We start from the raw sequence: 14180 nt of genomic DNA, 5'->3' as shown, positions 1-14180 counted from the left end.
CACCTCACAAGTCACTTTTCAGATTATAACTCTTATCAACTACAGCCAAACATTTTGTCCTGTATTGTCAGACAAGAACACATCACTAAAAGCCTACCATCTACATTTTTGTTCTTTTGTTTAATCTCATACTCTTTTCTAATAGAAATTTATCCACACTCTATTTTATAGTGTTTTATTTCTTATCTGAGCATATTATAAAAGTAGATAAAGTGCGAAAGAGAAAAGGAGGGAGCTAAGATTATTTAAAAGAAAATGAAGCTGTATAGGCATCAGATCAGTGTTGAAAAGTCCAGATAATTTAGGCCACAATAATTCAGCTGTCAAAGAATTTAGTTAATTGTTCATTGGCTTGGAATGAATAAGTCAATGTCACTTTATTGCTGTCAACTCTTTGAAATATAATGACAGAATAATTAGGGTTGCTAACAGGCCTTCTGTCATCAGCACTTATAAGATTTATCTACCCTCTTCTGTCCTCTAGGAAAGGACAATCTGTTCTCTCAAGAGTAATACCCATATCCCCATCTCACCACCAAGCAAGACTTGATATAGCCTCACTCTAGGAAATTCTCTACCCAGATACCACCATTTCACCACTGAGGGCTGGATGCGCTAGCCCTGCACACCAGCAAACCCTCCCACTCCCTCCAAACACAGACCATTGTATCCTGTATAACCCACATCACCAACTCTACTCCGTCTTTATCATTGCCATCGGTATACCAACATGTTCTAGAATTTCCTTCTGTCAGAGGGAAAGTCCCTCCCTGAACATGTGTACAGCTCCCACTTGCTACCCACCCATCCTCCCCAGTACCCATTGGGTTCTTCTTTCTATATACAATTGTAATAGTAAGGTTTCTCCAGAGAAACAGAACCACACACTGTGTGTGTGTTTGTGTATTTATAAATTTATATATATATTTATGTATTCTCTCTCTACATATATAAAAGAGATTTATTATAAGGATTTGGCTCCCATGATTATGGAAATTGATAGGTTCCAAGATCTGCAGGATGAGTTGGCAAGCTGGAGACTCCAGAGAGCCAATGGTGTAGTGCCAGTCTGAAGGCTGGCAGGCTCAAGATCCAGGAAGAGCCAATGTTTCAGTTTGAGTCTGATGGCAGGAAAAAGCTAATGCCCCAGTTCAAAGGCAGTCAGGCAGAAGGAGTTCTGTCTTCCTCAGGAGAAGGTAAGCCTTTTTATTCTATTCAGGCCTTCAAGTGAGTGAATGAGACCCACCCACATTAAGGAGGGCATCGTGCTTCATTCGGTCTACTGATTTAAATGCTAATTTCACTCGAAAACACCCTTACGGAAACACCCAGGATAATGTTTGACCAGGTATCTGAGCATTCCATGGTCCAGTGAAGTTGACACATAAAATGAACCATCACACCAACCTTCAAATCTCAGGGGTTTGGGACCTTCTACTAGGTAATTCCATCAATTTCTATGGACGTAATCTACCCAGCTTAGACATCTCTTCCAGCACTATCCAAGAGAAACCTAATGTGAGTCACAAATGCAAGCCATATATGTAACTTTAAATTTTCAACTAATTACCTTAAAAAAAAGTAAAAAAAGAAAAGTGATACCCAAACAACTTAAAATCAACAATCCAAAGTAACATATGCACCCCTATGTTCATTGCAGCATTATTCACAACAGCCAAGACATGGAAGCAACCCTAGTGCCCATCGACTGATGACTGGATAAAGAAGATGTGGTGTGTGTATATATATATATATATATATATATATATATATATATATACACACAATGGAATACTACTCAGCCATAAAAAAGACAAAGTCATCCCATTTGCAACAACATGGATGGACCTGGAGGGAATTATGTTAAGAGAAATAAGCCCGACTGAGAAAGACAAACACCAGATGATTTCACTCACACGTGGAATATAAACAAACACATGGACAAAGACAACAGTTCAGTGGTTACCAGGGGAAGGGGTGAGGGGGTGGGCACAGGGGTGAAGGGGAGCACGTATATGGTGATGGACCAGAAATAACGTACAACTGAAATTTCACAACGATGGAGACTCTTATGAGCTCAATTTTAAAAAGTCTACAAAAAAGTGAAATTTGTTTTAACGATATATCTTTTTTAACTCAATATATCCAAAATATCACTATTTCAATATAAATCAACAATAAAAATATTAAGGAGCATGCCAGTGATCAATTTATCTCTCAGCTCTAAACTCACCATGCATTACCTGCTCCATGAAAATGGAGCTTTGCAAATCTCTTCTGTGCAGCCAGCACAGTGCTAACCTTTATTCAGTCGACAGACACTGCAGGAGGGAGACTGGTTTCCCGGTTCTCATGTGCTGCATTTTTCATCTTCTTCTTGCTCCTGCTGGGCTGCTAGCGGGGACGTGTGTGGGTGGACATGCCCAACCTCGCCGCAAGAGTGTGCAGTCCCTCAGCCAGCTCACAGCCCCACCCCAGCCCAGTGGCCACCTCATTGCGCTTCCCGCAGCAGCCACTGCACGCCCCAGCTCTTGTGCCATCCTCCCAGCAAGCGGATGCCCCACTCCCTCCACACAGCTGCCCAGCAGCCTCGGGCGGCCTGCACCATGGATAGTGTCTCCCATGGTGCTCCTGACACGGACACTGCACTCTAGGTTGTGCATCACGCCCCCAGAGAGTCGGTTCCTGATGCTGAGTCCCTCTGCACAGCTGCATGCCAGACTAGCCCACTGTACCCTGGAAGGGTGTCTCCTGCTTGTATGCAACTGTGGACCAGCTCTGACCTGGGCCACCCCCTGAACTTCTCTGCCATCCACTGGGCTGCAGCCACACCTTCTCCAGCGGTCTGAATCCCAGCCTTAAAGAGGAGGCCAACTTCCACTTCATCCCTCCTTGGAAACTCTCCCTTAGCCTAAGGGCATCCTTTAGAGCTTCTTTAACATCTTATTCCCTGTTATAATAATAATTCTTTACCGTAAATTTACCCTGTTCAAAATATTGTATGATTTCTGTCTCCTGGTTGAAACTTAACTGACACAATTATATCTTTTACATTGTTTTTTTCTTACCAAGTCTTCTAAATCTGGTGTATATCATACTCTTACAGAATATCTCCATTCAGTCTTGCCCCATGACAAGTGATTGATGGCCATGTATGGCTGGTGGCTGCTATATTGGGCAGCACAGCTCCAGATCCACCGAATTGTATCCCATTGCTGCAATGTAAGGATCTAAAATGGAATTATTTTTTTCTCCTCATCCCAATTTCCCTTCCACCGTTTTCTCTATCTCATGAAGTGGCACCACCACCCACCCAGTTGCACAAATCAGAAATTTAATAATCATATTGATTCCTGCTTTTCTCTTTCTCCTCTCACCTCTAAATTTTGTCTACTTTAACTCCTAAACAATTAGTTAATATGACAAAAAAATGAAAACTATACTATAAGCAAACAAAACTAAACACAAAAAACTGAACAAAAAAACTAAAACAAAATTCTAAAGACGTACAGTTTTTGAAAGGTCTTTATGCTATTTCTTCCTAATCAAAATTCCAGCTTCTTAAAAAGTATCAACACTCCATATTAATAAAGATTTGATGAAATAAGCAGTCTCATAGACTGTTGGTAGAAATGTAAGATATCTTACATTTTCTGATCTTTCTGGAAACAATTTGGTAATTTAAATCAAGTATTTTAAGTGTTCATACCCTTACATCTTACTCCTAGGCATGCTCCCCAAGAAAATATTAGGAGATCCACTCAAAGATTCATGTGCAAGGATGTTCATCATGATGTATTTATAACAGAAAAAAATCTAAAAACTACAGAAATGCTAATGATAAGAGATTGAAATAACTTATTTTATATAAAAAAGATGTAACGTTGGGGACCAGCCTGGTAGCGTGGTTCACGTGCTCCCCTTTGGCAGCCCAGGGTTTGCAGGTTTGGATCTCGGGTGTGGACCTAGCACCTCTCGTCAGCCATGCTGTGGAGGTGGCCCACATAAAATAGAGGAAGATGGGCACAGATGTTAGCTCAGCAACTATCTTCCTCAAGCAAAAAGAGGAGAATTGGCAACAGATGTTAGCTCAGGGCCAATCTTCCTCATACAAACACACACAAAAAGATGTAATTTTAGAAAGACATCAAATATCATGTTTTTAAATATACTTTTTAACAAGTATTTTTGTTTATATTTATAGATCATAAATTTTTATCTAAACAGAAATTCCAATTTTTAATAAACAACACAGTATATTTACTTAGGAAAAAAAGGGTGCAAGAAATTTATTTTTAAAAATCTGAGTGGTGGAATTTATTCATTTTTCAGAAATATTTATTGGGTTCTCTTTATGCACCAGGCACTCTTTCAGGCACATGGGTCATCACAGCTGCACTAGCCAGCTTCTGAGATAGTCTTCAGTGCCCCTTGCCTGCTGGTATTCAACTCCATCTGTAGTCTCTTTCCTCACTGAAAAGGACTAGCATGTGTGATTAATAAAATACAGTGGAAGCCATAGTGTGTGACTTTTTTTTTTTATAATACTCTTTTCTTAATGCTTTTTGGCGAGGAAGATTGGCCCTGAGCTAACATCTGTTGCCAATCTTCCTCTTTTTTTTCCTCCCCAAAGCCCCGGTACGTAGTTGTATATCCTAGCTGTGGGTCCTTCTAGTTCTCCTATGTGGGATGTTGCCACAGCATGGACTAATGAGCAGTACATAGGTCTGTGACCAGGATCTGAACTGGTGAACCCTGGGCTGCCAAAGCAGAGTGCGTGAACTTAACCACTCAACCATGGGGCGGGCCCCAGTGTGTGACCTCTGAGTCCAGGTCATAAAAGACATTGCAGTTTCTCCCTTGCTCTCTTGGATCACTCAGTCTGGGAGTAGCCAGCTTCCACGTCACAAGGATGCTCAGTGGCCAGCACCAACCTGCAGGCATGCAAGGGAGATGCTTTGCAAGCAGATCCCCCAGCCCCGGTCAAGCCTTCAACTCACTGCAGCCCCAGCCATCATCTAACTGAAACCTCGTGAAAGACCCTGGCCCAGGACCATCAGGCCAAGCCCCTCCTGAATTCCATACCCACTGAAATCATGAGATAATAAATGATGATTGCTGTTTTGAGTAACTAAACATTAGGGTGATTTATTATGTATTAGAAAACAAATATAGCAGCGAGCAAAACCAGATAAAAACCTCTGCCTTGATGGAACTTACATTCTAGCAGCAAAAGACAGATAACACACAAAATAAGGAAACTATACGGTACGCTGCATGGGGACAATGGGATAGCAGAGATGGGGGGCAGGGATGTAGCAAGACATGTGGTTTACAGAGGCAGTTATGGAAGCCCTCACTGAGAAGACGACATTTGAGAGAAGACTAGAAAGGGCTGAGGGAGGAGCATTGCACATGTTTAGGACCAGAGAGCTCCAGGCAGAAGGGTCGAGAAGCAAGAGCACACCTGGCATGATTACAGAACAGTAAGAAAGCAGTAGGGGGTTGGAGGGTGCACATGGGGTTTCACAGTCACTGTCAGTACTTTGGCTTTTATTCCGGGTGACGTGGGGAAGACTGGAGCTTTTGAGCTGACGAACATTTTAAAAGCAGGATCCCCCGGCTGCTGGGATAAGTAGAGCTGAAAGCGGGGGAACCAGTCAGAAAGCTGTTACGATTATCCAGATGAAAGAAAGATGATGTTGAGTTCGATCAGAATGCAACACCTGCTGGTTGTTCCTTTTCTTCTCCACTTTTCTGAATTTTCCAAATTTCTACAATGACTCTTCATGACTTTTCTAATCCAAAAAGAAAAAGAGTGTTTAAGGAGCCAAATGTTGGTGAAATACTCTAGAGTCTTCAGTATTTTTTGTTGTATTTATCATAATATATGTGCATATTCTTAGTTGGACATAATTCTTAGTTGGATCTCAACACAACAAAGAAAAGAATCCAAAACTGTTTACTTTAGCCTGTGTAGACTCTGAACATAATAATTTCAACTGGAAAACAAAATCATTGTTGAACTTTACACAGTTTGAGTGTTTACAGTATCAACCAAACTGGATAATTATAAAGCACAGCGTCCTTTCTTTTTTTGCTTTTAAGCACTGTTGAAACGTGGACCGTCGAGCTGTAACTTAACAGCACACTGCCTTCCTTGCTTTTGCCAGTTTTCTCAGTTTTAACACCCACCTGCTAAATATTTCACAATTCCTGTAATTTTTAACCATTACTTGCATTTTAACCAAGCATCATAAAAAATGTGAAAGGACTTTGCGTGCCCTTTGAATATTTTTATTGCCTCTGTGATATGCATTTGACTGTCCTTCACCTTCAAATGTTTCTGTGCAAGCCCTCCTTTATGACCGTCATTAGTGCAGGCTCGGGATTTCTAGGCATTTGGCCAAGAGATTCCTCTGGATAAAATCAGCTTAATCAAATTAAAAACATATTTGTCGACAACTCACTGCCAAGGAACAGTGCTACAAGAAGATTAATAAAAAGAAGTGTTCTTCTAGGGATTTTTTAGTCGTGCTAACGATTACAGAGCTCTAAAGTCATTTTTAGTGGATTGGCTACAATTCCTTCTCTGCTTTTTGCACTTCAGGGAATTTTATTTCATTCAGCAAATGTTTATGCCACATCTCCCGTGCACTGGAATTATGGAATCCTGGATGGGGACACAAAGGTGATGGAGTGATGGACCCAGCCCCTAGAGAGTGCACTGACTAACTGAGACACAAACACATGCAGGTAATATGATATTTGAGTCTTAGAAAGTACATAGTGAAACTCAAGCCTGTGACCTGCCTCCTGCGGCTTTATCCTAATCTGCAGAAGCGAGTCATTTCTCCTGCACTACAAAGGGTTAATCATCTCTTTTCTTTTACTAGTCCTTACCCTCCAATATTTCCAGGAATTTGACCTAGATAGAAAGGTGGAGGGTCCTGTCTGTTCTGCTCTACTTTATTATATAGAATATGTTACAGATGTTTATTCTTAGTCTAAAAATTAATGCTTCTGTCCCTGAGGGGTTAAAGGAAAAAAGACCATCCATTTCCATAACCAATTATGAAAATTCTCATGATCTAATTGGTTCCTGACAAGAAATGCAGATTTCACTGGGCAGTAGCTTTACTATTTATTTGACCCACAAACAAACTATATGGAAATGCAGAATGTATATCTTTTTTTTTGTGAAGAAGACTGGCCCTGAGCTAACATCTGTGCCTATCTTCCCCTATTTTATGTGGGACGCCGCTACAGCGTGGCTTGACAAGCAGTGCTATGTCGGCAACCCGGATGCAAACCTGTGAACCCCAGGCTGCCGAAGCAGAGTGTGCGAACTAAAACACTACGCCACCAGGCCAGATCCTGCATATCACTTTTATTGACTGTCCTTCATGCACTGGGTACCCAGAGGAGCTGCAGCAAGTGCATGGTCATCCCAGGCTCTCCATCTCCTCATTAGGCCTTGTCATTTATTTCCTGGACTGCTGCCTCCCTGCCTGCAACCATCGTTTCTTCCAATCTACTTTCATGCTGCCAAACTAAATGAGTGCCCTACAACAAGCCATACAACTCTGGGATGTGTGCGTGTGTGTGTGTGAGTGTGTGTGTATCAGGGGGTGTGAAAGGAAGGGGAGCCCTTCACTGCCTATAGAATAAGATCCCAAACTCTGCTATCTGCTTGTCTCCATCTTTTTTCTCCTCCTTCCTCCCTCCCTTCCTCCCTTCCTTCATAATTCAATCTAAAAGACAGTAGGTCTTAATAGGGGAAGGGACACGGCAGCATTCTAGGTAGGGTCAGAGCCTGAGCAGGGTGTGGAAACCATTTCTGCAGGTGGCAGCAGCCAGAATGGATGGTTTGAGCCGAGTGCGGGCGAGGAAGGAGCCTGCATGGGGTGGGGGTGGGGGAGGTGGCCACAGTGAAGGAAGGTTGTTCACAAACAGATCAATCAAATGAGTACGATTATTTAGAATCACAGGAGCCAGGTTTCTTACTGATGGGGAAGGAATTAATAAATATGGAAAGATAGAAAACTAAAATAAACCTTATAGTATTCAATTGGAATTGGAGATTCTGGCATGAACTCATGTTTTGTACATATAGGAATAAATACAGTTGGTGAGCTGTATGAATGTACATAAATAGGTAGAAAGACAACAAATAGTATGTACATACAGTCTTGCATCACTTAATGATGGGGATACATGCCGAGAAAAACCTTGTTAGGTGATTTCGTCCTTGTGCGAACATCATAGAGTGTACTCACACAAACCCAGATGATGTAGCCTACTACACACCCAGGCTTTATGGTACTAATTTTACGGGACCACTGTCATATATGAGAAGGCCTGGCAGCATCAACATCCCAGATCTTGTCTTCTGAATATCATTTTCCACTAAAGGGTGCCAGGGGTCCTTGGAGAAATGACTAATTCTAGAACTTGGGAAGCATAGGTCCAATGAGCCTGGAATGCTTTGCTGTGCCAGAAAGCAAGGAGGTGGTCAAAGAATGACAGGGACAGGTCAAAAGGATACCCTCAGTGGCCAAATTTGGGACAATGTGAGCCTCAAAATAAGTTACGATAAAAGACTATAATCCACTGAACAAAATAGCAACCCATGAGCCCATACTGATATAAATAAATAAAAGAGTAAATAAAAGAATAGAAGAGAGAGCTTTCACTTACAATGGAATGTCAACTGATGACTACAGAAGGAACAATGGAAATATAAAAATTACAATTTGGCAATCACCATAGTAATAATTAATTCAGCCAGGAAACATCAATGTGTACCAAAACTAGCATATAAAAGTTTGATGAGGAATGGGATACTTACATAGTCCCAAACAGCTCCTCACAATACACTTACTGATTGAAAGGGGAAAAAGGGTACCTTTATAGTGGAGAAATCTGGCAGATAGCATATTAATCCAGTGATCAAAGTTGATGTCCCCCATAACGGGACAAATCAAAATCATACAGCACCTCATGGGATGCAGTGAGATCCCAGCATCACTTCTCTGGTATTTCCACCCCCCAAAAAGTATGTCTTGAATCTAATGATGAGGAAATAAGAGAAAAACCGCAACTAAGAACATTCTAGGAAATAATTGGACCGTTATTTTCAAAAGAGTCAATCCAGGAAAGCCTACACAAGATTGAGCTGCTCTTCCAGATAAGAGTTGACTAAAGAGACATAACAAAATGCAACACTTTATCCTGAATAGGATCTTTTTACTATAAAAGACATCATAGGGATAGTCGATGGAGTTTGAATGGCGACTGTGGATTAGATAGTAGTAATGTATCCATGTTAATTTCCTGATTTTTGATGGCTGTGTTATTATGTAGGAGAATATCCTTATTTGTAGGAAGTACACACTAAAGTATATGGGGTCAAGGGGGCCTCCTGTCAGTAACTTACTCTCAAATGGTTCAGAAAAAAAGCTTGTATTATTCTTGTAATTTTTCAGTAAGCTTAAAACTACTTCAAAATCAAAATCAAATAAACCATTCCTGGTTGTCAAGGCCCTTCATTAGCTCATCTTACCAGCCTCATTTGTAGGGCATCTCCACATCCCCACTCCTGCAGCCATATTGGACTGCTCCCCTCCTGAAAACATAGCATGTCCATTTCTGGGTCTGTGGCTTGCTTATGTCATACTCTATTTCTACAAGGTTTATAGCTCCATTTTTGCCCAACAAATGCTTGAGTGTAAGAAGCATATAACTCTTAAATGTTTGAGTGTAAGCATATCAGAAACATCATAAAACTTAAATATTTAAATTGATTTAAATCTGGCTCCAAACTTTCACTGTTTAATTTGGCATAAAAGTTTCATCTCAGTCTCAAGCACATGGGAAGCAGGTGGCTTACCCAGGACCCAGGAAATGGAAACTTTCTCTAGTCTTCAGTCCATCACAGCCGCTGCTGAGGTGCTCAATATCCGAGTCCAGGTTTCATTTGAAGGCGGAAAGCTCCATCCTTTCCAGGACACCTGTTGGTGAGGGAGGTTATGCTACTGCTCCATGGTGCTGTGTGCCACAGGGACCTACGTCTCAATCAAGCACGGGCAGAAAACCCCTAACCACCCTCTTCCCAGCCACTTCTTCAGTCTCCGGAAGCTCATCTTCTCCCCTAGAATTCTGCTATTTCCCTTTTCCATTCCCTAAGAAGATGCAGGTAGGAATGTCTTCTAGGTATCTGCAAACTTCCATTTTCAGTCCAGAAACATGAAAATCCTTGATAACCATCACAGACAAGGAAAGCCAAACTCATTACATAAAGGTTTAGCAGTCTGAGAAAGCTGGAAGGAAAAGCGCCTTCCATTCTTTCAAGCCTCCTATTGCTTTGCGGATAAAACATTAATAAGTCGACCAATTACGCCACCATGCTGCTCTTCTCCTAAGATGGCTTAGTCACGTTTTTCTAAAGTTGTACAACTGGTAAAGGGCCAGACAGGAAATATTTCAGGCTTTGCAGGCTACGTGGTCCCTGTTGCAACTACTCAACTCTGCCATTGTAGCGTGAAAGCTGCCCCAGATAACACGGAAATGAGCGTGGCCGTGTCCAGCAAAAGTGTGCTTATGGACGCTGAAATACGAATTCAGTAGAATGTTCATGCGTCACAGCATGTTGTTCTTATTTTGAGTGTTTTGTCATTTTCAAATGTAAAACCATTTTTGCTCATGGGCCCTACAAAAATAAGCAGTGGGCCGGATCCGGCCTTTGAGCTGCAGTTTGTCGATTTCTGCTCTAAGACAATCAGATGAGAACTTTAACATGAATGTTTCCAGAATTCAGAATTATTTCCTTCCATTACTAGCACATGTTGGTGCATTTATCATAGTGTTTAGTACTTTCTGTCAAGAATAATCATTTCGTGTGCATGCATCTGTCTGGCCAGGTGACCGTGCTCTCTTTAAGAAGAAGAAATGGTCTTGTACTCCTTTGAGCTCCCACGGAGCCTGTGTTCAAACTGTTTCCACTGAGTGAAACTGAGTGGTGGGGAGAATAAAGCTGAATAGAGGAAGCAAGTTTATTATGAAGAATCGTCTATACAAGGCTGGCTTTGTTCCAGCAGAGGGCTGTGAGTTTTGTTATAGATGGTTTGTAATTATCTATGTGTGCTCTCATTTTCTTCTTCTCCCTAATGATCTTTCTTTACTGGTTGAATTGCTTCCAAGACAGTTCTGTGAGGAGCATGTCTGTATAAAGAACTCTCCGTTGCTGAGTCTCGACAAGGAAACTAAGGTTTCCAAAAGATGTTTTTTCCATTTATGATTTATTCCTCTTTAAGATTGTTAGAAAACCTGGACATATGATATTTGTATGCATTTTTAAAGATTAGTAAACTCAAAGCTATTTTTTATTTAGATATATATATAGTTCTTTGTATATATATGATTAATTTAGTTCACAGGTAAACGGGTTTTAGAAAATTACCATGCTTCTTTCTTTTGTCTTAGTAATCCCTTATGCTTTCATGTTTTGTATTTTCTTAACTTTGCACAATAATCCTGTGAAGTCGGTTGGACAGGAGTAGAATTAAGACTCTTTCAGCTAGGAGTGGTTTTAAAAAGAAAAAGACCCAAGATAGTTTAAGCCAAAAAACCCCACACTGTTTTAGCTCGGGTAACTGAGAAGTCCAGGAATGGGTCTCTCTTCCGCCTATGGCTGAATCCAAGGACTCAAACGACAGCATCAGGGTCCTGTGTTCTGTTGTTCAGCTCTGTTTTCTTTTGTGTCGTGCTCCCCGCATTCTCCCACAGCAGACAAGCTTCCTGCAAGTTGCTGGAGAAGATGGCTGCTAGTAGTCTGGGTTTCACATCAGCCCAGCACAAAGACACTAAGTGCAAAAGACAGCACTCTCCACTAGCTCTAGGCAGAAAATCTTTAGAGAGGACGGTAATTAGTCACCCAACCAGGACCACTTAATGGGAGGACAGGGGTTCCCCAGAAATCGGTGCTAAGGGACTGGCCTGTGGCCGAGTGGTCAAGTTCACCCACTCTGCTTCTGCGGCCCAGGGTTTCATGGGTTCAGATCCTGGGCGGGGACATGGCACCGCTCATCAGGCCACCCGAGGCGGTGTCCCACATAGCAGAGCCAGAAGGACCTACAACTAGAATATACAACTACGTACTGGGGGACTTTGGGGAGGAGAAGAAGAAAAAAGAAAGAAAGAAGATCGGCAAGAGATGTTAGCTCAGGTGTCAATCTTTAAAAAAAAAAACAAAGGGACGCTGGAAATAATGAATGTTCTCTGAAGTGGGTATATTCTCTGATGGCCATCTACCTATGGGAAAGGGAGGCCCAGTGAAACGAAGCAACTTTTCCAGGTCACACTGTGGTTGGGGACAGAGGTAAAATGGAAATCCTTGCCTCCTCACTCAGACATCATAAGAGCCTCTGCTCTTGCCGGTATAAACATACCGTTTCTTTGGTGCATGCATCTCTAGCTCACCATTTCAAAATAAACAGTAGGCCCATATATTTCATAAACACTATAATGTCACTCCAGCTATTTTTTTGACTTCGGCATATAACATCAGTAACTTCAAATTTGAGGAACCATAATTATACCTGTCTCATTTGCCTCCGTATTCGTGGATAACCGGCCTTGGGGAAGAATCGAATGGTTTTCTGTAGCTTTGGTTTTGTTTTGGGATTGCCTGCACACATTACGGGCATTTTAAACCAGCATTCTCAGGTGTTTTTTAAAAGTCACTCTTTAGAAAAAATACAAAATTGAATAAAAATACATTGACAAGTAATCATTCCCCTTTCCTTAATATATCCCATAATTTTTTGTGACGGACATAAACATAATAAGACGATTTCCTGTAAAAGCGGCTCATCCTTCCAGAAGCAGGCAAGGGGCTGACCTGGCGAAAGAGCGCGTGACCGGGGGCCAGACCGACGATTCTAGTTTGGCTTTGTCAATTATCCGTTGTGTGGATACCCGCAGACGGCTTAAACTCTGAGGTTTAGCAGCATCCTCGCTTGCAAAAGGGGAGCGGTGTTACGGCCTTATTTCGATGCTTAGAGCGGAGTGTTACAAAATGATGATATATAAGTGTCAGACCGTCTACATTTGTTTAAAATCTGACTTTTCCAATGACCTCAACAAAATAAGTAGAAAAACATGTGAACACTGTCACTTTAATGGAGACATCATCCCCCTGCACGAATTGAGTCAGTTTTCTAGAAAACTCAACCCAGAACGTCTTACTGGGAAACATGCACACAGACACACAACCGGAAGGCAAAAACGTTTCTTCCAAGTTTTTCTAAGCTCCCCAATACTTGTTTTACGACCTCTCTTATTTCTCGTGCCTCTGCCGCGCTGTGAGAAGCTCCCTCTCTGAAGCAAGGAAAGCACAGGGAGAAGAGCCGTGCAACCCCCGCTCCTGACAAATGTCCCTTTCGTCACCGCCCGGGATGCCGTCCAGCCGCGGGCTCGCGACCACCTGCCGGAGCGGGGCGGAGGGCCCGGCACTCTCGCCACGGCCTCCACGGCCCCGACGGCTCCGACACCGCGGGGGCTCCGTGCCCGCGCCCGCCCCGGGAAACCGAGCCTCCAGTTCGCGGGAGCCTTGCGGACGCCCGCAACCCCGAGCCGAGCAAGCGATGCCAACGGGGCGGGGCTTTCCCGTGGTGGGCGGAGCTTAGCTCTGTGGGCGGGGCTTAGCCGTGGTCGGGAGACGGGCTCTGCGGTCGAGGGTTGGCCCCGTGGGCGGGACTACGCTCGGTGGATGGGAACCTCCTCGCGGAGGGACTACGTTTTGTGGGTGGGGCTACGGCAGGTGGGCGTGGCTTACCTCCGCCTGGGACCCGCGCTCGTTGGAGGCGACTCCGCTCCGTGGGCGGGGCTACTGCCAGTGGGCGTGGCTTTTCTCTGTCTACCTCTCGACCTCAATGGCATCTCCGCTCGGTGGGCGTGGCTCTATCGGTGGGCGGGGCCTATCTCCCTGTAGGCCCATGCTCAATGGAGCGACTCCTCTCTGTGGGCGGGGCTTATCTCCGTGTAGACCTGAACTCAATGGAGGCGACTCAGCTCCGTGGGCGTGGCTCGCTCGGTGGGCGTGGCTTCTCCGTCTGGGGCCTGACCTCAATGGATGCGGCTCCGCCTGTGGGCGTGGCTTGCCCGGCGGGCGGGACTGC

General features: G+C 43.2%; 1 long non-coding RNA gene across 1 annotated transcript; it reads right to left on the bottom strand.

Moving 5' to 3' along the window:
• Positions 1-5158: 5158 nt before the first annotated feature.
• Positions 5159-14038, bottom strand: LOC124228142 (uncharacterized). Its single transcript, XR_006885644.1, has 3 exons — positions 13838-14038; positions 9893-10013; positions 5159-5798 (listed from the first exon to the last, which is right to left on the bottom strand). It is a non-coding gene; the product is annotated as an uncharacterized LOC124228142 (long non-coding RNA).
• Positions 14039-14180: the final 142 nt, after the last annotated feature.

The sequence above is a fragment of the Equus quagga genome, chromosome 16 (assembly GCF_021613505.1).
Source record: "Equus quagga isolate Etosha38 chromosome 16, UCLA_HA_Equagga_1.0, whole genome shotgun sequence".
In the NCBI taxonomy this organism is placed as follows: Eukaryota; Metazoa; Chordata; class Mammalia; order Perissodactyla; family Equidae; genus Equus; species Equus quagga.
Note: the sequence above shows the minus strand (reverse complement) of the source record. Positions and strands in the feature narration are given on the sequence as shown.